This window comes from Felis catus, chromosome A1, assembly GCF_018350175.1.
Source record: "Felis catus isolate Fca126 chromosome A1, F.catus_Fca126_mat1.0, whole genome shotgun sequence".
Classification (NCBI taxonomy): Eukaryota; Metazoa; Chordata; class Mammalia; order Carnivora; family Felidae; genus Felis; species Felis catus.
In genome coordinates this window covers 231455796-231483787 of record NC_058368.1, presented here as the reverse complement: position 1 = coordinate 231483787, position 27992 = coordinate 231455796, and the positions used below count along the sequence as shown (strand labels likewise).

The window sequence follows — 27992 nt, the reverse complement described above, 5'->3', positions numbered from 1 at the left end:
ATGACCTTATCTCCAAATGAGGTCACAATCTGAGGTCAAGGTTCAACAAATGAATCTGAGGGGGACACAGTTCAACCTGTAACACTCCCAAAGGGCCCTTCGAGCACAGGGTCACTGACAACGTGCTTCTGCCAGGGGGGCCAAGGCGGGTAGTAATGCCTCTTCCTCAGGCCAGGCAAGTGGCCTTTTAGCCTTCACCAGAAGATGGGGGTGGGGTGCGGTGTCAGGAGCTTCTCGGGGCTCACAGCTCCACCTGAGGTGGGGGAAGCGGGAGAACAGGGCTGAGCCCTCCGGCCCCAGGGAGCTGTGAGTTCTCCTGGCCAGCCCAGCGAGTCGGGGTACTGGAACACAGTACTGGAGAAGGTGTGGGTCCCCTCTGAAGGCACCCGGCAGAGATTCTCCAACTTCAAACACAGCAGGATCCCCTGGCTGGCCTGTTGAAACAGACTCCTGGGCCACAGGGCCGGTTTCTGGTAGGTTTGGCATCGGGCCTGGGATATTGCATGTCTAACAAGTTCCCGGGTGAGGCTGACGCTGCTGGTCATGGTTTACCATCTGCAAATCGTTGTCCCGAGAGACACATTATTGAAAAGATCTGCTTTCTGATTAAAAAAAAAAAATGTGCACCCCCTGAGGAGAAACCTCCATAGGAAGAGGGGGGTTGAACGGTGGTCTCCCCAAAGACAAGTCTGCCAGGAACCTCGGGATGTGAACTGACTTGGAAAAAGGGCTTTTGCAAATGTGTTCTTTTAAGTTTATTTTGAGAGACAGAAGGAGAGAGACAGGGAGGGAGAGAACCAGTAGGGGAGGGACAGAGAGAGGAGGACAGAAGATCGGAAGCAAACTCTGCGTTGACAGCAGAGAGCCGCGGGGCTGGAGCTCACGAACTGTGAGATCATGACCTGAGCCGAAGTTGGACGCTTAACCGACCGAGCCACCCAGGCGCCCCTGCAAATGTTATTAAGGACCTGAGATTAGATCATCCTGGATTAACCAGGCGGTTCTAAGTCCAATGGGGCACGTCCCTGTAAGAGACAGAAGAGAAGACACAGAGGGCACGAGATGACGGAGGCAGAGATGGGGGTGATACCACCACAGACCGAGGAAGGGCAGGAACCCCCAGAAGCTGCAGGAGGAAAGGAAGGGCCCCCCGCAACCAGGGACTTCAAAGGGAGCGTGGCCTTGCCGACACTTGATTTCTGTGAAAGGATAAAACTTCTATCATTTTGAGCTACTGAGTTTGTGGTAATCTGTCACGGCAGCCCTGGGAAACTAATACAGGGAGATTCTTTGACTAAAGATTAAATAAGCCTCAACTGATCCAAAGACAAGGCCATTTTCCTAATTTTTCCCAGGGACAGATAAATCACAAATTAATACCAGCCACCCTTCTGCAGTCTCTCGCCCTAAAATTAACATGCTTCCAAGGAAATAATATTGCATTACATAGAGAATCTGTGGGGCATTTTCTTCAGCAGCTAATAAAAATGTGCTCCGTAGAGGGGCTTTATATACAGTCAAAACACTGTGAAACCATACAAGGTCGTAAATAGGAGGAGCTATGGCCGGCGGACCCACAGCTGGGGCCCCAGGACTCCCCCAGCACAAAGCAGATTCTGGCACACGACCCACCTCTCTCAGAGTGAAACGGGGCCCCGTGAAGCCGAGAAGCCAGAGAAACGCCAGCCACCGACAGAACGGAGCAGAGAGAGAGAGAACTGAACACACAGACAGAGAACTGGACCCAGCCACGGTGAAGAGGAAGGGGTGCCCAGGGATCCTTCAGAGCACTCAGAGGTGGCCGCGCTGGGGAGGACCACAGGAGCCAACAGGCCAGAGGGCAGAGGCAGAGAACACTGAACTTTCCGCCTGCACCAAAGCCACACCGCCACTGTGGAGTGGAGGCAGTCTGGAGACGGTCCTGGCCCAAACCCTTCAGCCCTTCCCGTGCTCACGAGTCAGGGATTCGTGGATCTCAAGGCCCACCAGAGAACGGGACATACAGGACCAGGCAGGTTCTGTGTTAATCACGGGATTCATTCTGGGAAAAATGAACTTGCCTCCAGAGGACGTTCAGGAGTCGCCCCAAGTCAACACAGTAAGATGACGCAGACCGGAGTTTAAACGACCATACCAAGGGGAAGACCCAGGCCCTCCCAGCATAGGTCCTTGTATTCTGTGGGCTGGTATCATCCCTTCCTGGCGCTTTGGAGACACAGGGAGGGAAAGGAGAGTTTCCGGGAAAATCTACTCCCGAGCACATGTCACCTAAGCAGAGACTGCTAATATTCTGCAGGAAGTCATCAGGGCCTTACAAACGGAGGGAGCAAACTGCAGCCCAGGTGGCCATGGGGCCCAGAGGAGGGTCAGCGGAACCTGAGAGGAGCCCCCCAACCCAGACAGGGCCAGAAGAGGAGCTCCTCCCAAAACACAGGCCATGAACTCACTGCCCGAGGAGGCACAAAGCTGGACGGCACATCCCACTGCACTGCTTGTGTGTCTCAGTAAATAAACACGTTGAGCAACACACACATCACACATAATCTAGTATCGATGGTAGAGATGTATTAGTAAAATCGTATTGTGTATTAATGTCACACGTAACGTGTTAATAGTCACATACGTCATACGTGTAAGAGAACAATACATATTACATGTATTGCATATATTAATAAATTACACATGTGTCTATTACGCCATCTCATAAATTATTTATGTGTATAGCTATGTCTACCCGTCTCTATCCATCTGTCTCACTCCAGAGTGTAGCGGCCCTCAACACATCCCTTCGTCCACCTTCGTAAAATTCTACACGAGAAGCTCTATTCGACCGTCGTAGAGAGAGGTCCTGAGTGTGCCTGGCAGACAGCGTGTCACGAGACTTACTTCAGCCTGGATGTGTGATGTGACTCACTGCTCTGTACCCAGAAATGGGAAAGAACTTCCTGGTTTCGATGCCATTTCTGAGTCGGAAGCGCTAATGTCCCCTTCAGCAGGTGTCCAGAGAAGTCAAGTAGTGGTCAGGAGGGTCCCGTTCCCTTCACTCTGCCTGCTTTCCAGATGGGTTTCTCCAACCCTCATCACACTTGACTTTCCTTTCTTGCTCCAGTTCAGACAAGCCCTGGGGCATAAGATGAGACAGTGATGCCTCCTTGCTGCCCCGCCCCCCAGGACTTCGTCTTCTCCATCCATTTCCTCCGGACAGCGTGGGACACAGGATAACGGACGCTATATACTGCTGCCTGCCTTCACCCCAGGAACATCAGACTGACTCCCGCTTCTTCTGCCGGCCCCTCCCGCCTGTGTAAACAGACTGGTTCACCCCACGGCAGCCACAGGGTCTAAACCGATCTCCAGTGAAAGGGAGAACAAGATCAGAGACCGCTGTGCCCGCACAAACCACTTCATGGCTAGGCCAACACTCTAAGGGAAGCATTAAAAATACACACATTTCGAGAGGATGATTTCTTCCTCTCCATCTCTACAACAGAGCTCTAATAGTTGGTTTTCTTGCACATAATTTTTCCTAGTAATTAAAAATGATGGCACAGTATGTAAATGGCCTAAAATCTCAGTGACAGAGAGGGTGTTTGAGGCTCTTGTTTATAAATACTATCAGTTTCCTGGCAGTGAAGGAACTCAATTTACTAAGACCAGCAGAAAGCACTTATATGATAAACCTACTGTTCCGGTTTTCCTTAGAAACATTTGTAATCTACTCTATCAGGGATGGAGATTTTCTATTAAAAATATATCAACACCCTCATAAAGGCCATTTTCCCCTTGCAATTTATTCTGAGTAATAACATCCAAGCCATGAATTTGCTGACAATCAATTTTTTTGCTTCTCTATGCAATTCGGCTCAAGAGTATCTTCGGCTCAAACCCAAAATAACATTCAATTACCAGGTGTGGTGACTGCACACCCTACGATGCTCCCTGTTTTGTGGTGACATATCTACATATCACCACTGGCCCTACAGCCTGAGCCTCACGAGGGCTTGCTGTTCGACTTTAAATGGGTTTAATTGACTCCAAACATGAGAAATGTGAGTATTGAACCTCAACTACATCATGAAGAATGTCTCCGGGGTATAGACGTGTGAAAGAGTCACTTAGATGTTGATGAGGGGCGCCCTCTTGATCACGTTTTTCATCACAGAAAATAGTGAAAGGCATGAAACCAGTGAGTCTAGCGGCTTGAGTAAAGAAACTCAAAGACGGGGATGCTCGAGGCTGCCTCCCGCTTCATTCTGGAAGGCTGCTGGGATGGACTGTGGTAATTATAGCTTTTATCCGCCCTGCCCTTTCCCTTCCCCCCCCCCCATTTCTTCCAGTAACGAAACCCCCTTGTGAGAAACTCTTTCCAACCAACGTATTTAAGACTTATGATTCAGGCTTGGTCCCTCCAGGAAACACAAGCCCCTGACCACAGTGATTACTTCAGGGACGGACACAGCCACTTGGGCCAGAGAAAGTGGTCCCCCTCCCCCAACAGGGACATGGCTGGCATCATCAGAAAGGAGACACCCTCCACGGATTGCTAGCATCACCACCGGGAAGACATGAGCCCAGGTGTGCCGGCAGCCACCTCTGACAACACATGGACAACCTACCTGAGAAGGAAAGAATTCGAAGAAGCAGATTCAGAAGGTGGAGAGGCAGAATCCTGACGTCACCGCACGTGCTCCTTGGACCTAGGCACTCCTGGATGCAAGAAACAAACGCTAAGTTAATTTGAGCTGTGTTTCTGTCGCCGGTAGCTAAAAATATCCTCACACAGACCCTGAGGACAAAATCACAACCTGTTTCTAGGCTAAACCAAAACTCTCATTTCTGCCAACCGCAACACTTCTGACACCAACTGTGTAGGCTCTACAGACCGAAAAAGGCTGATTCTAACTACCTGGCATCAGCCCAGACCCCACAGATTAAGGGCTGAGTCCCATAGGAATGCCCTCACTTCAGACACCAACCGAAAGTCTTGGCCTCTGGCATTTTTGACCAACAGACTGGCTATAAATGAAGGGTTCCCATGACCCCCTTCTCGGGTCCAATAATTTGCTAGGAACAGCTCACAGAACTCAGGAGTGTTTGACTTACTATGTGGAGGTTTACTATAAAGGATATGACTCGGTAACAGCCAAATGGATGCACAGGGCGATGTGTAAGGGGGAGGGAGGGAGAGAGGCTTCCAACCCCAATCTGGGCACAACTTGATGTACTCAACAACACAGAAGCTTTCTGAAAAGCCCTGTTGTTTCAGGTTCTTGTGGGGGTTCCATTATGTAGGTATGATCGATTAAATTATTAATCACTGGTGATTAGCTTAATCTCCAGCCCCTCTCCATTCCCTGGAGATCAGGGGTATGGCTCAAAGTCCTACCCCTCTAATCCCAAGCTTGGCTTCTCTAGCAACCAGCCCCATCCTCCACAGTCACCTTAATAGTATAAACTCAGGTCTGGTTGAAAGGGCTTTATGATGAATCACGGAAGATGTTCCTCTCACTCTTAAATTCTAGGGATCCTAGGAGGTCTGTGCCAAGAATTGGAGATAAAGACCAAGGATATCACACTTATTATGTCACAATATTGTATAGGCAAATCTTGTCTGAGTTTTAAGGGTGACAACTTTCAGACCTTGGGTCGTCGGCTAATTTCAATGCAAGAAGTAAATAAAAACAAAGATTTTATTTTTCATTTTTTGCTTTTATTTTTGTTTTTATCTTGCCTTATTGGTGTTCTAAGAATGTTAAGATATACTAGGACGAGCAACAATCGGACATAAATTGTCTCAAAAGGCATTTCTTGAGCCGAGTTCTAAGGCAGCAAGGGTTCCCAGTGACAGCGTTGGTGAACAGGACTTTGTGCTCTGTGTTTGGACATTTGTGCTTCTCTGCTGTTGTCGTCCAGGGCCTGAAATCTGTGCAGAATCAAGAAAGTGTTGGCTCATCGTCAGAATCTGACCTGCTCGGATAAGGGAAGATGGTGGCCGTGGCAAGATTGCGGTTCCTGGCGCGTGAACCATGGCTCATGGGCTATCTGGAGGCTGGTTTCTCCCAGCGCCGCTATTAATAAGATCATTGCTACATTTCCCTTTCTGACATGAATAATTTATTTGTGGCCACTCTCCCTGAAATCTCACAAGAGGTACAACTCCTTCCTTTTTGTTTTAAGAAAGTTGCTGTGGGGGCTCTTGAGGGACAGGGGTTTAAGCAAAAAATAAACTAACAGAAATCAAATGTAGTGGCATATGTCAACTCAGCAAATGTGAATTCAGTGTTTCTTTCAAGAACGACATTATGCTGGGGGAGGGTGCAAGGGAGGAAGAGACATACAGAAATGAACCACCACCCTGTCCCCACTGAGTATGCAGTCCAGTGGATGTGAGGGAAGGAGCTTAAGCAAGAGAGGGAAGACAGACATATACATCTAAACAGTAAGACAGCAATAAATAAATAAATAAATAAATAAATAAATAAATAAATAGTAAGACAATAAAAATATGCCATAAGAAAAATAAAAGACAGCTAAAATACAGGGAAGCTAATATTTAATAGGGGGAAGATAGGGGCTTTTTCAGATGTATTTATATATGCATTTCCCAAAGTTTGTCCTATAAAACACTCGTCTGATGAGATGCACCTTGAAGAAACGGTTCTACGGTCCAATATATTTCCGGGAAATGATGATTTCCATTATGTCACGATTATCCCACCTTACAAATACCCAATATATTCTAGCTTATTCAAGGCTCTGATTAGTTCTACTGAAAGGAAACTATTTAACACAATATTTCCCAAAGTTACCTGACTATAGATATGATGGGAGTTCTCTATGGAAGATATTCCAAGTCATGCTAATGTATATCACATAAGGAAAGATTCCTGATTTCATGGTGCAGACCCAGACGTTCCATAAGATTGGATTTCTTGGAAATCCCACAGATTGTTACCTCAACTGTTGGCTTCAAATTAGTTAGTAAACCTGCTTTGTTCCACCAAAAGAGAAATGAATGAATAAATGAATGAATGAATGAATGAATGAATGAATGAATAAATGTCATGACCTTTGCTAAGAGATGGTGCACATTCTACTAAAATTTCAGATGTGTTTAAAATTTGACAGGGGCTATAAACAGCAAAGAATGGATATCTTCAAATTTTTGTTTAAACAGAGGATTATACACACATATGTCTGTATACATATATATTTCACATGTATACATTGTGTATAAATACCCATGTGTATTTCATCTGCCACGTGTACATATATATGTACATGCATTTGTGTACATATCCCCTTCATGTGCTCACTGTGATCATTAAGAAGCACTTGCAAATTCATGCGGTTTTAAAAAAATTATCATCAAGATATGCTTTAACCCACTCTTCGTATTGTGAATGGCCAAGCTCTCATTTCAAAGGGGAGAAAGTAGATGGAAAGGAAGGGTGAGAGGGAAGCATCAAACAAAAGACTGGGGGTCACTGAGAACGTGGCCTAAGTCGCTTTTGAGAACCAGAAGAAGGCCAAACACTGACAAGGTTCAAGAGCCCTTAAACCTTGCCCTTCCCTCCTCAAATGGCACAGGCATGGGCAGTGGCCATCCAGCTCCCATCCTAGGCGATGCCCCCTCCCTGGAGCCCATCAGCAGGGAGAGAGGATCCAGCCTACTCCCTCCAACACCCACCTTTTGTGGGGATCTCTCTGGAGACCCAAACAAGGGGAAAAGGTTCTCAGCAGCAGCATACATGCATATATATATATACATCCATCACAAGTGCAGTAAACCTGTCCCCTGTAGAATTTTATATTTAAAAGGACATAGCTCTACCTGATTGGCAAGAAAAGGATTATCTTTCATCTAGAGATGGTCATCTCCAGATAGATGGACTGAGTTACTTGTCAAGAATTATGTTTCCCCGAGCCTTGCACTGAATGTCAACAACAGTATTAGGAACTGAGCGCCCACAGAGCAGGGTCTCTGCTTTGTAGAACACACAATAGTATTTGCATACTACATTTAGCAAAGTGGCTTAGATGGGCCGAGACATTTTGCAGAGTATAATTATGCGATCTGATGTTTGACTTATCTGCGAGCCCTCACCATATTTTGTCCCTTTTCAAGTCAGCAAGAGCTCTTCTTCTGGTGGCTTCAGGTCACATGTTTGAGATCCATTCTTCTCCCTTGAAGTAATTAAGCTTCATTTGCCGGTTTCATGGAATTCAAGCAGAGGATCTGAAATACAAGACAGATAGGAGTTAACTTTCTCTGAACAATTTCAAAGAAGACTTAATGAATAACAATCAACTGGAACGAATACTTGATCGATGGACTGAGGTGATAAGCAGGAATAAAGCAAGAGCACAGCCCAGAAGCCCACACCAGGAAGAACCTTAAAGCTATCGACAAAACAGATAGGAAATGTAAAACATTTCAATCAGTACCAACTTTGGCAGATGAGTAAACGTTTGACTAATGCATCTTATCAGTTGTAAATCAGCTTTGAACGGCCATAAGATGTCATAAGACCATCTGAAAGGAAATTGAGGGGGGGGGGAGCCTAAGTCCAAAAAAAAAAATCATCATATTTTATGGCATTTGTACTGGAATTATTTCTAGAATAATGCAATTTCATAGCTATAATTCAAACTAGGTTTTAGTCTATTGGTTTAACTGCAGCACAGCTAAAATTTAGAAGTTTTTATAGTGCTCAATCCTACATAATGGTGGATAGAAAACTTAGAATTCAATTACAGTACAGGAGACTGTGCTCCTTTCTTCCCTTCACAATGGACTTCATTTGGAGACCTACTAAATAAATAGCAGCTTCCAAATTTCTAACCCAATGAATATACAAATGGGGTGGCTTACTAATCCAAAAGCACTATCAAGAGATGCAGAGATTATTAAATGCAGCATAGGAACATTACAAAAAAAGTAATTCTCTAAAAGAGTAACTCTTGTTCAGGTAAAATATATCCTGATCCTGACATAGTTTTAAATATATTACACGATAAGGGGCATCAGGGTGGCTCAGTCAGTTTAGCATCCAACTCTTGATTTCGGCTCAGGTCATGATCCCAGGGTTGTGGTGCTGGGCTCTGTGCTGAGTGTGGAGCCTGCTTGAGATTCTCTCTCTCTCCCTCTAATAAAAATAAATATAAAAAATCTTAGGGTGCCTGGGTGACTCATTCGGTTGAGCATCCAACTTCAACTCAGGTCACAATCTCACGGTTCTGAGTTCGAGCCCCCCATCAGGCTCTGCGCTGCCAGCTCAGAGCCTGGAACCTGCTTCAGATTCTGTGTCTCCCTCGCTCTCTGCCCCTCCCCCACTCATGCTGTCTCTCTCTTTCAAAAATAAATAAATAAATAGTAACAGAAAAGAATTGTTTTAAACCTTAAATATATCACATGACTAAATAATTATACAAATTCCTATAAATTAACAGGTGGCATCAGAATGAATCTAGAAAGGATCCAGCTGAGAGCTAGAGGTCTCACTTTTTATCTTGAAGAAACTGGAAGAGAGAAGAAACACTAGGCCCCCAGGATACCAGCACATCTGGACACCAAGGACAGCTATGCACTTGCAGCTACTTCCAGGGGCATCTGCTGCCCTGTAGATGGGCAACTAGCGGCTCAGTGTTTTGCTTTCTCAGAAAAAGAGAAAGGGACTACAGGATTATTTAGAGTTCAGTTTGAGAGATTATCTAATTCAAATGTCTCAGTTTGGTCCAAGAAAATGAAATCCAAAGAAACTACCTGGCTTGCCCAAGATCAGAGAGCGAATTCTTGGCGACCTGACCTACCTAGAGCCCAGCCTCCTGATTTCCAGGCTCTGATGGCTTATCCTACACTAGAGCCAAGCATGGCCTTGTCTCCTGGGATGGGCATCCCCTTACGACAACCTTCTCTCCTCCAGGCCCTGGATGTCTTTGGCTGGCTGAGCTGGCAGGAACCACAAGAGCACCTCGCCATCGTATCTGAATCTCAGAATGGGTCAGCAGTCGGTTGTGGAACAGGTCTTGACTCAGAGGATTCCACTGAGCGGTAAGTTCCAGCATGTCACGTATATTCATGTCGGTCTGGGAGTTTCTGCATACAGTGCTTTGTCAATATGCATGCATTATGCATCACGCCTGCTCAGTGAGCTAGCTGGTGTGCGAAGAACCAAGGGCTGTAGCGGCACAGCTGATAACTTCAGTCACTGTGAGCCCCCAGGCAATGACCTGTAGCCTTCAACTATGGTCTTGTCATTCCTACCCTGGGCAGTATAAAAGGGATTATTTTGAAACCAAATATTTAATATTTAAGAAAGGACATACATAGTAAATATGAAATATGCAATAGATTTGTTTAGCCCATTAAGAAAAGCACATTTCCTTCTTGGAGTTAGCCACACGGAGTGGGGGTTGGGGTTGGGGGTGGGATGCAGATTTATGCAAATTAGCATCGTGCCAAGAGCCTTGATTTATTTCAAAACCATGAAGATTCCATTGCTCTTGGTAAACCTTACAGATTTTCTTTAAAGGAATCATTTGTTTGCTATTGTACTGAACGATGCTTTATCATGTGTGTGTGTGTGTGTGTGTGTGTGTGTGTGTGTGTGTTACACACACTTTAATTTAGTCTTATAGCCTCTCGTCCTCGCTATCGATTTTTATGAGTTTGGTTTCCTATGTATTCAAAGAGATTTGTAAGTCAAATCCACTTTCTGTTTTTAAGGATGCTTTATGTTTTAGGAATTAAATAATGCATTTTTATTTTTTAAATGTTATGTCACGCTGTGCTCACCACAAGTGCGTCTGCCACCTGCCCCCATACGACACTATTCCAACACCATTGACTTTCTTCCTTCTGTTGTACCTTTCACCCCCGTGACTTATTCATCCCATAACTGGAAGCCTGTATCTCCCTCTTCCCTTCACCCATGCCCCCATTATTAAAATACTGTACTGTTAAATGAGTTTTTAAAACGTAAACTAGATACTATACCGACCGTTTAAAAGGGAAAAGGGATTATCACAAGTGTGTTTGCATCCCACTCAAATCAAGTATGTGCAATGAACTCCGTGGCAGAGTGTTCCGGGACGGAGCAGTAGAGAAAAGCTACCTGTGGTACCGAGAGATGGCCACTGGCTTTCTCATGATCCCCAAGTAGGGTCACGTTCCTTGCAAATTCTGAGGGCTGACTGACGCAGCAGGCATGATGACGGCTGCCACCAGCAGGGAATCCAGCTGACATGCCCCTGCGCTCACTCGAGGCCGGAGCCTGTGCGAGGCTTCCTCTCACTGCAGACGGCATTCCTTCTCCTTGGCCAGGAAGTTTTGTCCGTGGTGGGTCATTTTCTCAGATACATGGATCCGATAAGGGTAAAGAAGCTGTGAGTTCTTTGGTTCTGTGTAGCAGACCCTTTTTTTAAATCCGTGGTTAGCACCGAATCCTAGTACCTGGGGTCAGATTCCTAGTTCCGGGGGTCAGAGAAGTGAGTAACTAACTTTACCAAATTGCTGGTGCTCTGGAAATCAGGCCATGGTAGAAACCTAACCACCAGCCCCTTAGGCAAGATACCCGGGGAGAATATGTTTTCATAAGGAGATTAGGCATCAGACTTTGTTTTTGTTTTTTCTTCCTAATCAAATGAATGAATGTCCCAGGGCTCTACGCTGAAGTCGACCAACACACCAACATAAAAGAAATGAAAACACCCGAAGGTGTTTCACATCCTGCCAGCTGGGTTGATATTGTCTCGAGGCCCCAGTAACTCCTGCCTCTGCACTTGTCCTACGGCACCTGGGGAGCACACCTAGGGAGCGCCCATGGGCATCCTACGGCAGCTGAGCCACTCTGGAACCCACAGCCCACCCCACCGGCCCTCACTTGAATGGGCTCCTCTCATCTCCTTCAGGGGGCTTCAGAGAAATTCAGAAGGTGTCACTGAACACTACAGAGGAAAGCAAAGCTTCCTAGAAAAGTATGGATGTGAGCTGGACCTCAAAACACGGTGCATAAAATGACCTCGCTTACTGTAGATCAGTGTTCCTCAACCTGCTTTTCATCATCACCTCTCCCCCCACAAGGAGCCTTTTTAGCTTTTTCCTAATCGCCCTTCCCCAAGACATTTTAGTGCCTGTATCTCTGGTTATGCACCTTGACCCTGTAAAAGGTCCACAAACCATTGTAATATCTACGATTTTTTTCACTCCCCACCTTAAGAATCAATTTTTGCCTCCTGGGGGGTAAGTATCACTGTAGAGAATGCGCATCACATGTGTTTCCCTTGTATAAATGATGATATTCTTCTGATACCCTACCGTGGGTAGTCAAATTCCCCTTTAAGAGAGATCTTTTTCAGTGTGGGTTACTTAAGAGAATGTGTGAATCCTCTTAGGGGAAAAACGGGAGTCCCCCAACAAATGAGCCTTGAGTTGGCAAAAGAGGAGATAGTTCATCTCCGCCATGCTTTGCTTTTTAGATCTAGACGCCAAGGAGTCCAGATGTCTTAGAAGGCTGGGAGGGGGCCCCTAACTCATGGAGAGAAGCTGAGCAGCAGAAAGAACAACCTTCTTGGAGCAGGCATTCCCCAGAGATGGGAAACACCGTTTGGTGAGCTGGATCATTATTTTACCTCACTCTGTACCTACCCACATTCACTGTCTCTGAATTTGTGAGTCAGCAAGAGTAGGAAAGTAAGCCGAGGGGGTAAGTCAGGAGAGCGGGCCCGTCAGGACACGTTCAATGGAATCAGTGAGGGCCACTCACTCCTTTCCCTGGAGTAGTATAGACAGCTTCATAAAGGAGATGGAAACCAAACACTGCCTATGTCTCAATGTTGCATACAACCGTAGCAAGTGCTTACATCCTTGACCTTAACTAAACCAAACTAGCCTCCTCCTCCCTTTACTTATTCCCTCAACAAGTATTTTGAGTGCCAAGTATCTGTGAATACTGTAAAAAATGCAAAAGTCAAGAGGGATCCACGTTTCCCCCCGAAGAGCCTACAGCCCACAGCGAACGTTCAGATGATCAGGTTCCCTGGAGTATTTGCTCCAGCTCCCCATATTGCAACACCCCCCCCCCGAGACATTCACTGTTTGTCGTTCTTCAAGGATGAACTCACTCTTTGGGGGACTTCATTTCGTTTGTCCTTCCAAATCCATTGTTTTTCAGGAGCATAACCAGGTGTCTTAAAGTCAAGCTGCTACCTAAATTAAGGCCTCTTCCCTCATTGCACTCTCCCCACAAAATCAGTGATTACAATCAAAGAAACAATTACCTTTCACAAGATTTGCTTTTAATTAACCTGGCTGTACCTCCTTGGAAAATGCCACTACTAAGAGCACATCTAATGAGTCCTCCTGCCGTGGTAGTTGCAAGAACAGACAGACAATAAGCAAATGGCCTGACGGTGGTTCCTTCATCCTCCACACTTTAAATCACAAGAGACTCAAGTCTGCACACGGGATCCCGGGCACTGGGCCTTGCTCCAGACAGCTTTTGAGGACACGGGGTTGTTCGGATAACAGGAGAGAGGGGGCTAGTCCTGTGAGATGGAAATGCTCCTTGGGAAGAGCTGAGACTTTTTTCCTGGCTTGTTCTTAAAAGTATTATGTCAGCTTCATAAGGTGTTGTCATGACATTCTCCCAATCTGTTGACCTTTGCACATCATTAGAACAAACCTGAGTCAATAGATCCCCTCGAGCCGGCCTCCACAGCCAACCTTAGCCACGCGGCCGCCAAGCACAAGCCTGCTAAATCTGCTTGTTCTGTTTAGAAGCTACGGAGGTGGGCACGGTGGCTAACCTCCTGAATGATTCTTCGAGAAACCCAATTCTGAGAGTCCTTTTTTTTTTTCCTACAGAAGCTTACCTACTGAGCACTCCTACATTGTCAACACATCTCTCCAGCAGGAGACCTGAGCTTTAACAGGTTGTCCTAAACATCAGACACCATAGCCTCCTCCAATGACCATCACCGAGTTGCAATCCTCTCTTGTAGTAGAATTCTTAGACATCCCTACCTTATCAGTAGAATGGCAGAAGTGTGTAGAGCAGGAAGAATTTGGGCTGCAAGTGTGTTTCTCTAGTATGGTTCTCAGCTTCCATAATTCTAGGAATTTCCTGGAAGATTAACCATTAACTTTATCCTTTATCCTTGGCAGATCCAACACTGTGTATCAGCCCAGCCTCTAACACTGGAGACTGAATTCCTTTTGAACATTCTGAATTCTTGAGCCCTCCCAGGGCAGTTGCTGGGTTTCAGAACTTGACTTGGGGTGGCTGGGTGGTTCAGTTGGTCCAGCTCTTGATTTCAGCTCAGGTCATGATCTCACAGTTCGTGAGTTCGAGACCCACGTTGGGCTCTGAGCTGACAGTGCAGAGCCTGCTTGGGATTCTCTGTTTCCCTCTCTCTGCCCCTCCCCTGCTTGTTCTCTCTCTCTCTCTCTCTCTCTCTCTCTCTCTCTCTCTCTCTCAAAATAAATACATAAACACTAAAAAAAAAAAAAAACAAACTTGGAGACTCTCCGTGTCTGTAAAGCAATCAGTGTGGCAACTGGCTCTCCACCTTCTGGACACCTACTGCTTTCCTCCACTTCTCCACTACAGTTACAAGTAAGCTACTCCCGTGGTAGAAAAAAAAAATCATCTAATTAAAAGTATATCTCTCATTTGTCCTTTAGAAAAGTTCCAGAATTCCATCCGACCCCCAAATTCCATCAGTTCAAACAAGAAAAAAAATGTATTGCCATGTAAATGAATCACCTCACAAAAACATGATATAGACTACTTTTCTTTGATAAATTTACCCATCGTCTCATATTTTCCAAAGATGAGCAAAGAGCCTCCGTTAACTCTCTTCCCTTGTTTCATTTAATTTGAGCTCAAATTTAAATGCAGTGGTTCCCTTAGAAACTACTGCAACCTGCAACTTTTATGACCAGTCAAACTCAAGCTTATTCACAAACATAAGTTTTAACATAATGTTGAAATAGAACTTAAAAACTGAGATTCTAGTGTTTTTAAAATAAGGACTTATTAGTAAAGAAATGAAAAAGATAAGGAAATAAAGTTTTGTATGTGAAACGAAGTATGCTGTTTCATAAAAGCCATACCTCTGAAATGTATTATATAAGTAGCTGAACATGCTGATGTCTCTTGAAATTTGCTGAGAATAAATTTGAAATTGCATTTCCATGGAAGTAATTGCCTATCCTCTAGAGCAACGGTTTCTAACTTCTTCAAAGATCCTTTTTGAATACCAAGAAATTTTAGCAAGAACTCCCACATGATCAGAAAAAGGCAGAACGCATGTGGAGAGAGACTCACAGGTCTCTGCCTTAACTTCACAGTCCGCCAGTCTGGTCTCACCAGCTGGCTTTCACAGATCCTGTGCGCTGATAGCCATAAAATTACCCGGAAATGACGGTCCCTGTGCAAACATTCTAGAACGAGTTCGTGGCTTACATGAAAGCTTCAGAGATCACTGTGTCTACACCAGATTTGCCTGCACCAGGAAACAAATGTCCTCCTTTCTTTCTTTTAGTGTCAATGCATAGTCTACTATTGATGTGTTACACCCCCGAAATTTACCTTTCTAGTACTGTCTAATGAAATCTAAAACCTGTTCACCTTCTTCTCAAGCGTAGGGTTGAGCTGTAAGAACGCAGAGAATTCAAGAAGGACCTTTCTCTATGCAAATAATAAGTGTGATAACTTATCATCCCCTCCATGGGGATGATTATCCACATAAATCTTAACAGTGCCATTGAGAGCTGCATTAAATCATCCCACTGGTCCGTCGCACTGTGGGTGAGAAGCTGGCATTTTTATGTATTTAACCCTATTGCACTTTGACAGGAAATCACACCCTGTCCGTATGCACGATCTCTGCAAGAAACCCAGGTCAGAAATGAGCGAGGCCCAGCCCCACCTGGCTTGTGGGCACAGGCATGCAAAGTCGTGCTGCTTCCCGACCCCTTGTGCCACCGAAGTTGCCTCTACAATGAACGTGTTGCCTTTTGGAGAGGGGATTTTCTAATTTCCACACTCTCTGGGAGATCTTCCCCCCTGACAAACAGGAATTCTGCAGGCTCTTGTTTAGAAATTGTTCTTCCCTGGCCTCCGGCATGCCTCACGACTTACGTATCATTCCGCGTCTGCCTGTGGGTCACAGAATCATAGACATTATCTGGATGGCATGAACTCGGAGGATCCACAAACTTGAATGGGGGGAAATGTTACAGCTTTCTTTTCACTAATCTCTAACTGGAATTTAGCATTTCCTTCAAATGTGAATGCAGGCAACAAACCACAGTTGTCTTGGAGACATTATCACCAAGAGAAATCACAGGTGTTTTCATATCACATTAATGCTGCACGGATATTTCAAAATATTTACTGTTGTCACTATTTCAAAATGCAGGTAGCTGTCAGACCTGCCATGAGAGCTTGAGCTTGCTTTTAGTGTAGTTACAAAGAAGCCTACATATCACTAAATCACCGATTTGATACATATATTTGCTAATTATATTTTAACAAAATTGGTTGCCGTTGTAATCCTTTGTTATTTTATTTTGTGCACTTAAAAACATAATTTCCTTTGCCTTCTGAGACGTGTTGAGTAAGAAGTTGCTGTGGCTGAAGTAAAAGAGGCTGTTGCCTGTTTTTTCCTCTACGGTTTTGATGGTTTTCTGTCTCACATTTAGGTCTTTCACTGGGACCTCATCGAGATAAAAAGCTTCTGTACAGCAAAGGAAACAATCAACAAAACCAAAAAAACAACCGATGAAATGGCAGAAGATATTTGCAAATGACATATCAGATAAGGGGTTAGTATCCAAAATCTATAAAGAACTTACCAAACTCAACACCCAAAAAACAAATAATCCAATGAAGAAATGGGCAGAAGACATGAATTGACACTTTTCCAAAGAAGACATCCAGATGGTCAACAGACACGTGGAAAGATGTTCAACGTCACTCCTCGTCAGGGAAACACAAATCAAAACCACACTGAGATACCACCTCACGCCGGTCAGAATGGCTAAAATGAACAACTCAGGAAACAACAGATGCTGGAGAGGATGCGGAGAAACGGGAACCCTCTTGCACTGTTGGTGGGAATGCAAACTGGTGCAGCCGCTCTGGAAAACAGTGTGGAGGTCCCTCAAACAATTAAAAATAGAACTATTCTACAACCCAACAATAGCACTACTAGGAGTCTATCCAAAGGATACAGGAGTGCTGATGCATAGGGGCACACGTACCCCGATGTTTATAACAGCGCTTTCAACAATAGCCAAATCATGTCAAGAGCCCAAATGCCCATCAATTGATTAATGGATAAAGAAGATGTGGTTTATATATACAACGGAATAATATTTGGTAATAAGAAAGAATGAAATCTTGCCATTTGCAACAACTGGAGGATACTGGAACTGGAGGGTATTATGCTAACTGAAATAAAACGTCAGGGAAAGGCAGACATCATATGTTTTCACTCATATGTGGAATTTGAGAAACATAACAGAAGACCATGGGGGAAGGGAAGGGGGGAAAATAGTTTCAAACAGAGAGGGAGGCAAACTGTAAGAGACTCTTATACAGAGAACAAAACTGAGGGTTGATGGAAGGGGTGGGGAAGAGGGGGAAATGGGTGATGGGCATTGAGGAGGGCACTTGCTGGGTGGATGAGCACTGGGTGTTGTATGTAAATGGTGAATCATGGGACTCTACTCCTAAAACCCTGGGCACACCGTATATCCTGTATGTTAGCTAACCTGACAATAAATTATATGTAGGGGAGAAATATTCAAAATACATACATACATACATACATGCATACATAAAAACATTATTAGGAGGGGCATCTGGGTGGCTCAGTTGGTTAGGCATCTGACTCTTGACTTCAGCTCAAGTCATGATTCCAGGTCCTGTGATGAGCCCCGAATCAGGCTCCACGCTGAGTGTGGAGCCTGCACAGGATTCTCTCTCTCTCTTTCTCACCCTCTGCCCCTCTCACCCACTTGTGCACGCACACGCGCGCTCTCTCCCCGTCTCTCTATAATTAATTAATTAATTGACTAACCAATTAAAACACACTTTGGAGAAAGGGTCCCTGGGACTCATCAGAGGCTCTAGGTCATAAAGAAAAGTAAGAATTCTTGCCTTGAAGGTGTGAGTCCTTGAATTTTCACTGCTGCTGCCACATCCTTGATCACCCCGTGCTTGGCTCCGTTGCTCCCAAAGCCCCACTGCTCTGCCCTACGGCCTCTCATGCTTGTGTATATAAGGCTGGTCCTGTTTGACCTCCACAAGCAAGAGACATTGTGGGCAGAAGCTCTCTCCAGGAGGACCCATCCTGACAGTCACCCTTTATCGATTCTTTCCTGGCATCTTACTCTTGGGGGAGTGGCACGAACTTCACAGAGCACACAAAAACATTCCTTGTCCCCTCATGCATTTCGACCAAGTGTTAAGAGGCCCTTACAGAACATTTGATCTGCCTCCTAATTCCACAGTCAAGTCAATGGAATCCCCGACGGCAAAATGAACCCGCCTCAAAATCCCACAGCAAATTAACTGTCCCGACGCCCAGGAAAGTTCTCTTCTGTATACTACACACACACACAGATAACAACAATGACGAGCATTTACATCGTGCTCACGCCGTACCACGCACTGTTTTAAGTGCTTTACGTATATTAATTCCCTTAGTTATCATTATGAATCAATTAGGTATGTTCTGTGATTACCCTCACTTTACAGATGGGGAAACTGAGGCCCAGAGTGGTGAAGAGACTAACTAGGTTACACAACCAGTGAATGATGTAGCCAACATTCAAATCAGGCAGTGAGCCTGCTCTCAGCCCTGAACCATCCTGCCTCTCCAGCTAACCTCCACCAGTCCCACCATGGCTGATGACAAAACCACACAGAAACGGGGCAGAGGTGACCTCTTAGGCTTCAGTTCCCTTATCTTATAAAACAAGGACAGAAAAGACCTATCTTGCAAGGCTGGTCTGAAATGGAAATAAAATATATATATCAATGCTCAATGTGTTCAACACATAAGTTCCTAAAATGGTAGTTGTTTTCATTTGTGGCAAGGTGGACACAAAATACTGTGGACAAAGACGAAGCAGGTGGTGATGGCCAGACCTTCAGGAGAGGGGGAATGAGCAGAAAACTGTGGCCCAAGTGGAAGAGAAGTTGAGTAATCCAGCCCACATTTGCAAAGACCTACTAGACACCTCCAAACTCCTAAGGATTAAGACTCGAGGGGCACCTGGGTGGCTCAGTCAGTTGAGCATCTGACTTTGGCTCAGGTCATGATCCCACAGTTTGTGGGTTTGACCCTTGTGTCAGGCTCTATGCTGACAGCTCAGAGCCTGGAGCCTGCTTCGGATTCTGTGTCTCCCTCTCTCTCTGCCCCTCCCCCACTCGCACGCTCTCCCTCTCTCAAAAATAAATAAACATTAAAAAAATTAAAAATCTATATATTGCCTCTTTCCCCCCAAATTCATCCCTGCTCCTGTATTCCTTTACTCAGTGAAAGTTGCTACATTCAACTTCTTTCTTGCCCTCCTCCTCCCATCCCACCCACAAACCCTGCCAACCTGCTCCAGAAATAGCCCCTACAACTAACTCAAAATATGACTCAAACACTGAATTTAACTCCTTCTCAAAATTAGCACCAGCTGACCAAAGAAAATCTGTATCAATGCTGGAAAATTGGAAAGGTTGAAAATGACATTCAAATGATACTCAAGGATTTTCCAAGCAATATAGTAACATGAGACCAGCCACAGACTAGAATACTCTGGGCCCACCACTGCCAAATGCAGAGAAAAACCACTTGGGAACAAGTGGGAACACAGGCAGGGAGCCCCAGCTAAGTCCCACCAGCAACTCCTAGCTTGGAGAGCATGAGGGATGATGGGTTTTTGTTTTGCCTACTTCCCTTCCTTCCTTGGAGAAACTGTACATCTCCCTCTGGGCCCCCAAACATAGGACCTGCCACATCCTGACCACAGAGCTGAGTGGGTAAGCAAGCTAGGTCACACAGACTCCCTCTTGGGAGCTCCACTTTGAGGGATACATGACGGACAGAAGGCATCTGGCGTTGAGTCATCAGGTTGACAGCCACACCCTGGAGAGGTGGTCCAGAAGCTCTTGCTTCTAAGATCCCTAGAACTGCACGATGTCCTTTCCTCCTGAGGCCTAGTGGCTCCATCTTCCCTGGACTCCATGAGATGTTCAGTATCCTGGGTGTTTACTGTATTATTACACTTCATAACATACACGTACACTACATACATCCTTCTACATGGATCAATATTTCTTAATCAATGTTAAAGAAGAAAACAGCAATTCCTAAAAGAGGTTTGCTTCCAGGCAGTGGGATGGAACTCACTGCAGACTCAAATGAGAGGAAAAACTCATGCACTCGTCCTTCTAAAGACAATGGAAACCATGAAAATGACTTAGGCTAAGGAAACATAAAGTTTAGCCAAGGAGGGAGGGAAGTTAGTGCAATCCCAGTGAGGTTGAGGGCTTTGCTCAACTCAGTTAACTCAATAATTGGTGAGAGTTCATTTGAACCCTTAGGACATGGGCTGCAAGAACATTCCATTTGATGGGTGTGAACTAGGAGTCCCCACAGTCCCCCTACGAATGACCATAAAAAGGCTTCGCGTGTCCATCTGAAACACAAAGGGCCCGGGCATCCAGAGCATGAGTCCCAGAGAAAATTCTCCTAAAGAGAACCAACGTCTTTCTGCTTAGGACGAGAATCTCAATATACCCGGAAACAGTGAGTTACTGAGCTCAGGCTGCCATAACAAAATACCATAGACTGGGGGGCTTAAACAACAGACATTTATTTCTCACAGTTCTGGAGGGTGGAAGTCCAAGATCTAAGTTGCCAACATGCTCAGGTTCTGGTGAAAGCCGCCCTCCTTCCTGCTTGCAGAACACCCTGCCTTCTCACTGTGTCAGCATGATGGGAAGGGAGACAGAAAGACGTTGGGAGGGAAAGAAAGAGGAAACTCCGTCGTGTCTTCTTACATGGTCACAAATCCCATTATGAGGGATCTATCTTCATGACCTCGTCTAAACCTAATTACCTCCCAAAGGCCCCACGTCCTAATGTGATTTCATCAGGGTCGGGCTTCAACATATGAATTTGGGTAGGGGCTTGGGACACAATTCAGTCCAGAGCAAATGATAAAACTACTTTTCCACTGAGTATCATTTAACCCTTGGAAGAACTTAAAATATTATAGCCCATCTTAAAATACTCCCACATAGACAAGTTACACTGTGGGCATGCTCAGTGGCCTTCTGGAGAACCCCAACCCTTGGCTGGTGTTCTCACTGGCAAACCCACACACACCAAGATGGCTGCAGCAAGAGTGTCAGCCTCGCAATTCTCCATCCATATGCAAGGATGCTCTAATTAATATAGAGAGGGTCAGAAAGGGATTTTTTGTTGGGAAAATGAGTGGTTCTCAAGCTACGTGATTGGACAAAATATGTCAGTAATAACCTCCATGCTTCGTGAACAGCATAGACCAGGAACTCAGTAAATGGTAACACTGCCATTGGATACCATAAGACTCCCATGTCCTGCCCCTGTATTGGGAAGACTCTGGCCTGCAGGTAATGTCATATCGTCCTCCATGAACCTTCTGTGCAGTGTGATCAGACCACCCACGAGACAGAGAACTTGGGTTTCACCAAGCTCACAGACTTGGTAATAGGAGTTTGTTTTTATAAATACCAGTAAGGAAGGTTCGGCTTAAGACCGCCCTTCCTGTAACCTGGCTGAACCATGATTACCCCACCTGCAAGAACCAGTTCTCCGTAGGCTAGAATAGCAACGCTCATATGTTACAACGGGGAACAACCTACGTATATCTCGTATGTGAAGTGTTTTTGGATAATTTGGTCTATCGGAACGAGCAAATTCTCTTTGTGCTTCCATTAAAATGTGCAATTTACTTCAGACGTGAGATTTTAGGCTGAAAGAATTTGGCTAGGTTTGTAAATAGCACTGGGATGCTTAAGAGAACTTGAGATTTACTATATCCATAAGTTTAATTTATCACATCAACTACATAGGAGAAATCAAATGTATTATATTTATAAATGCAGTAAAAATGTTTAAAGGAATTTAATTAACCAAGTTGTAAAGGGGGCTGATTATTTAAGGCAGTTTTGTCTGTTCAACTGGAACACTAATAAAAGCACCCTTGAATAGGATTGTTAAAATTCAATGGATTTATAAAAAGAACAATCAGATTTACAAGCAGGACTTAGAAGCTTAAAGAAAACAAGAATTTTCCATTTTTTTATTTGAATAAATTGAAAATTAATCTGAAAGTCTAAATAGATGTAAGTCAACCCTTTCAGGGAGGGGGAAAAAAAGTCATGTTAAAGACCCAAACACTCATACCAAGAAATCAGAACTTTTAGGGGCACCTGGGTGGCTCAGTGGCTTGAGTGCCTGACTTCGGCTCAGGTCATGATCTCACAGTTCGTGGGTTCAAGCCCCGCCTCGGGCTCTGTGCTGACAGCTCGGAGCCTGGAGCCTGCTTCGGGTTCTGTGGCTCTCTCTCTCTCCACCCTGCCCCCACCTGTGCTCTCTTGCTCTCTCTCTCTCTCTCTCTCTCAAAAATAAAGAAATAAACATTTAAAAAAAACAAATCGCAACTTATAAATCACTATCCATTTTGATGCTGGCATTATTTTCCCACAGAATGAACCAGTTCTAGGATAGTTGTGACTCTGCACCCTTAATAGTAAAACAATCTTGAGGATGTATCTTCGATATACATATATTTATTGACACCCTGCAGTGCACACTGTGAGGCCCCGCCCAGAGCCCCCTTTGATGAAGGACATGTTGCCCAGCTGCTCAGAGTGCTGCGGGCAGGCGGCCTCAGTGGTCAGACCCTTGAGGGATGCCCGAGCTACACAGGACCTGGCTGACTGCACAGGTCCTACCCGGAGACTCTGCCACGAAGGGCTGGCCGGCCGGGACCGGCTCCGGACGACTCTGAAGGTCATCCTAGCCACCTGAGCTCTGCCCAGGGGTGGCCAGAGCTGCTATGGGTCTGCATCAGAGCTGGCCCAGGCCCCTGCCCCATCCTTCTTCCTACAGCTCCCTCCCACAGAGGTCAGGGCCCAGGATGCCCCCAAATAAACGCCCTGAATGACCAACCCCTTCCCAGGGGCTGCTCCCGGAAAACCCAACCTGTAACACAAACTTGCCCAAGCCTCTCAATTGCTTTGTTAACCAGGAGACAAGTTTAATATCCTTACGGTTTTCATATCTTCAGAGTGGGAAAGAGAAGTGAGGAGACCAGAATTCTGGTGAGCCACAAAGTATGGCTAATGGAGAGATTACCTGCTAGATGGTCTATACTTACAGGGGAAGACTCCATCACGGCCTACATAACATACCGCGCTTCATCTTAAGACACATCTCTTCACACATTACTGTCTCTAGCTTTGCTCCCGGTGAGGCGACTGGTCTTAGGTCACTGCCATCACCCACACAAAAACAGGCATCAAAACTATCAGCATCAAACCCTGCAGGGTGGACATCTGCTTCCGAGAAGGGAGTAGATGTACTTTTCCTGACTCCGTCCACTAAGTACAACGAGAAACCCTGAACATTACACAGAAAACAAATATAAAGAGGCTCTGAACGATGGAGAAAAGGCATACACACTGGATGAATCTCTAGTTATGCTAAGTGGGGGAAAACCCATTTCAAAATGTTACATACTGGGGAAACCTAGGTGGCCCCATCAGTTAAGCGTGTGACTGGATTTTGGCTTAGGTCATGATCTCATGGTTCATGAGATCAAGTCCCATATCAGGCCCTGTGCTGACAGCGTGGAGCCTGCTTGGGATTCTCTCTCTCCCGCTCTCTCTCTGCCACTCCCCTGCTTGCACTCTCTGTCTCTCTCAAAACAAATAAATAAACATTTTTTTAAAAATGCTACATACTGAGTGACCCATTTATATAATAGTCTCAAAATAACCGAACTTTAGAAATGGAGACGAGACTAGTTACAGGGATGAAGGAATAATGGTATGAGAAGGAGGCATGTGTGGCTAGAAAGGGCAACATGAGGAACCCTGCTAGTAACGGAAATTTTCTGTCTTGACTGTATCCGTGTCTGTATCCTGGTTGTGATATCGCACCGCAGTTTTGCAAGATGTGACCACTGGGGGAAAGTGAGTAAACGGTGCACAGGGTCTTTCAATACTATCCCCTGTAACTGCATGTGAACCTACAGTTATCTCAAAATACAAAGTTCAGTTTGAAAAAAAAAAAAAAGCATGCAGGTTGAATGTTAACGATTGAAAAGAAAATCCTGTGGATGAAGCAGACGACTTTTTCACCCCTTGGAGCCAAACACTTGTAGGGAAGGGCTGGAGAACAGCGAGTCACATGCCTTTTGCAATTTTCCATAGTTGACATCAAAGTTTGTTCTCCGAGATGGCTTTACCATGAAAAAAACAAAATTTAAGCTGCAGGACCCCTCACTTGCACAGACCCTACCGAGGCCCTGGCATGCACCTTAGCAATGTATTCGCTTGAGTACAATTTGCAAAGGTAAAATACTCGACCAGCGTTGGTGAGGATTGAGAACACCTTCTACTCTGATTGTCCTCCTATAGCTCCTCCTTGTGTTGGGCAGGGGCGAAGTGGCCACAGGCATCTTGGGGACCTTGTTAAGGGGAAGCCGAACAGGAGAAACAGCTTGATAGGTAGCTGAGGTTACCACATGAGGTTATCACATGGCTCATAATCACGTCCAAGCATAACCACGCTATCACCAGTTATCTCAGTAGAGTAAAGCTTCCGGGATTTCCCTACCATGCACTGTGTCATCTCACCCAACATGACACAGAAGTGTAGGTCCAGAGGTCATACTCCAACCTAAACATTATCTATGGCCCCTGTAGGGACTGAATCATTTACCCCCCTAATTCCTAGGTTGAAACCCCAAGCCCCAAGGTGACTGTATTTGAAGAAAGGGCCTTTAAGGAGGTAGTGAAGGTTAAATGAGGTTGTAAGAGTGGGACCCTAATCCAAGAAGACCAGCGTATTTATAAGAAGAGAAAGAGAAACCAAGGATACCCGTACACAGCAAAAAGCCCACACGAGGTCACAGCGAGAAGGTGGCCGTCTACACGCCGAGGATAGAGGCCACAGGAGAAACCAAACCTGCTGACACCTTGATCTTGGACTTCCAGCCCCCAGAACTGTGAGAACATAAATTTCTGTTGTCTCAGCTGCCCTGTCCTATGGTTCTTTGTTATGTCCGCTGCAACAGACTAACACAGCAGAGGACAGTGGTGGAAATGCACAGAGCCGGAGCCAGTCAGTGCGAACTTGTCCCAGTCCTCAAAGGTGTAAAACTGTAAGCAGAGAGCTCAGTTAGCATGAGTTCAAACCCGAATGGAGGTGCTCTTCCGTAGAGAAACTCAAGAATGAACTGTGGGGCGCCTGGCTGTCTCAGGCAGTAGAGCGTGCAACTCTTGATCTCGGGTTTATAAGTTTGAGCCCCACACTGGGTGTAGAGATTACTGAAAAATAAAAATCTTTATGGGCGCCTGGGTGGCTCAGTCGGTTGAGCATCCAACTTCAGCTCAGGTCGTGATCTCGCGGTTCATGAGTTCAAGTCCTGGAGCTTGGAGCCTGCTTCAGATTCTGTGTCTGTCTGTCTCTCTCTCTGCCCCTCCTCCCTTGTGTTGTCTCTCTCAAAAATAAATATTACATTTTTTTTAACCTTAAAAACAAATGAAATGTTCACAGCTAGAAACAAACCACGCCCTTTTATAAAAATCACACAATTAGAATCCCTCTGTCTTAAGAGGACAAACATGTAACAACACCTCAAACTGTTGGTGGGTGAAGTCTTACATATTCTGTGGGTGACGTCTTACGCATTCTGGTACATGAGATGGCTTTTGAGCAACACCGTGGCGTCCCGTCCTGACGCAATCCGGCCGGCGCAAATGAAATAGCGTGTAAAATCAAAGCAAAGCAATGAAATGCTCCAGAAAATCAAGTGTTGTGATGACCAAACTGCTCCTTATATGGAAGAATCAGTCGCTTTGATGGCTGTTGCCATGTGGCAACCAGAGTATGCGGCCAGAAAAGGTAGGGAAAAGGGCATCATAGATTGACGCAGTCACACAATTAATGGAAGTATCTACGTTCTTTTTTTGTATTTTATATTTGTGGTATTTGACAGCTTTTGAGAGCAAAATTTGACTTCACAAATCTGTAATGTTTCAAAATTTTTTGCTTTTCCCATTTTAAGTAAATAACCATGATTGTAACCTGATTTTGTCTGCAATTTGCAATTTTGTGGCCTCCCTCCCCAAATTTTATAACCTTCCGACTCCACATCACCTAGATCGACCCCCCCGGGGGCCGCATGATGACAGAGCTAGGTAAGAGCCAGCCCCGTGGCTTTTTGTTATTTTTAAGAAAAGACACAGCATCAGTGTCCTTGATGACACAAAGAGTAGCATTGGGTTAACCAGAAACAAACAAACGAACAAAAAATAAACCAAAAAATCAAATAAAACCGAAAACACCTGTTCAGGCAAAAAAGTGAGAAAACTCAAATTTGTGATGTGAAGTTTTTTTAGGAAAACTATAACCCATTCTTCATCCATATTCTTCCCTCTTAATGTATAAACATGCTGGACATATGGTAAAAATCTAATTCTAATCCAAAAAGCCTCTTTCGATAAGTATAATATAAAATTTTCAAGTGAGAAGAAGCATTGTTATCAATTTCACTGGCAGCATTTTTTTCTTTTTTAGCAATACATAAAATACTGGCGTTTGACATTAGTGATGGCATCCCAGATTTGGTAAAATAGCCAAGCGTGTGAAAAGCGGTTTTAATCTACAACCTGGGAGTGGCTCACCAACATTTTAAAGACCCCAATCAGAAATCTACCCTCCAGGGGCAGCCTCTTAATACCTGAAAGACCTTTTTCAAAAGCCCACATTGCACAGCCTTCAACTACCGCACTCAGATTCTATCAGGGGGTGTGGTTAGAAATAACTATTTTTTGTTGGTGAAATGAGTGGTTCGAATCGCTGAATTGGCTGGAAATATTTTCCAGCACCACTGCTCAGGCGTGAGCAGGGTATGAGAGTCTGATTGGCTATCTAGCACACGCCCACAAGCCCAGTAAGTATTGCACTCCTTGCAATTGCTAAGGATTCTATTGTGTGGTCTGACCTTCAGAGAGCCTCAGGACAGACGGCTGAGCCTTCTCTGAGCTTCCGAGGACAGGTTTTGTGCCCCTTGCTAAGCAAAACTTATTTGGTGGCTGAATTCATTATAAGACTCGATTTCACCGTGGACACTTGGGGATGAGGTTACGGAGGGCAGAAGCTACAGCCTTCACCCACCTATGCTCTCGAAAGGGAACGTATATCCACAAAAAACACCAGACAACTGTGAAGATGCAACTGACCACCTGCAGCTGGGACCCCATCCCGTCCTGACGTCCAGTCACCATCATGACCCTCCCAAAGCAAAGCCCCTTCTCCTAGACACCCAGAGTATAACTGATTCAAGAGCCACAACTGATTCAAGCCACAATCGTGAACCTTCATAATTATTATCATGAGAATCTCTCTCCTCGGCACAAATATATGAATAAAATGATACTGGCAGGGGTTCACCTTTGGGACATTCTTTTAATTATGCCCCAGATAATTAGTTTATTTGTTTCTGAAAGTGGCCCCAAACTTACCCATTTGGATTCCCTGTTACTAACAGACATATAGTGGTTGCTAGGCAACATCATGCATTGTTATTTCTTCATCTAATTTAAAATTCTCAGTTCGCAGTAAAGGTCTTCAGAGGGAAGTTATTGTGTGGGGTGGGCCAGATACTATTTTTCACTGTAGCCCATTCAATTTAGAAAAGA

General features: G+C 45.0%; 1 protein-coding gene and 1 long non-coding RNA gene across 3 annotated transcripts in view; one reads left to right on the top strand and one right to left on the bottom strand.

Annotated features, from left to right (window-relative positions):
- ATPSCKMT (ATP synthase c subunit lysine N-methyltransferase) overlaps positions 1-27992 on the bottom strand; it is a 240033-nt gene that overhangs the window by 32529 nt on the left and 179512 nt on the right. Inside the window, exons 7-8 of the transcript XR_006586322.1 lie at positions 8108-8239; positions 4617-4707 (exon numbers count right to left, since the gene is read on the bottom strand). The gene's annotated coding sequence lies outside the window, so the exon portion shown is untranslated. The remainder of the gene's footprint in view (positions 1-4616; positions 4708-8107; positions 8240-27992) is intronic.
- On the top strand, positions 68-19063 carry LOC123380487. 2 transcript variants are annotated; one of them, XR_006586327.1, is made up of 4 exons: positions 68-473; positions 9927-10054; positions 12481-12611; positions 18774-19063. It is a non-coding gene; the product is annotated as an uncharacterized LOC123380487 (long non-coding RNA). The 2 variants fall into 2 exon arrangements; XR_006586328.1 differs by lacking the exon at positions 18774-19063 and adding an exon at positions 16712-16772.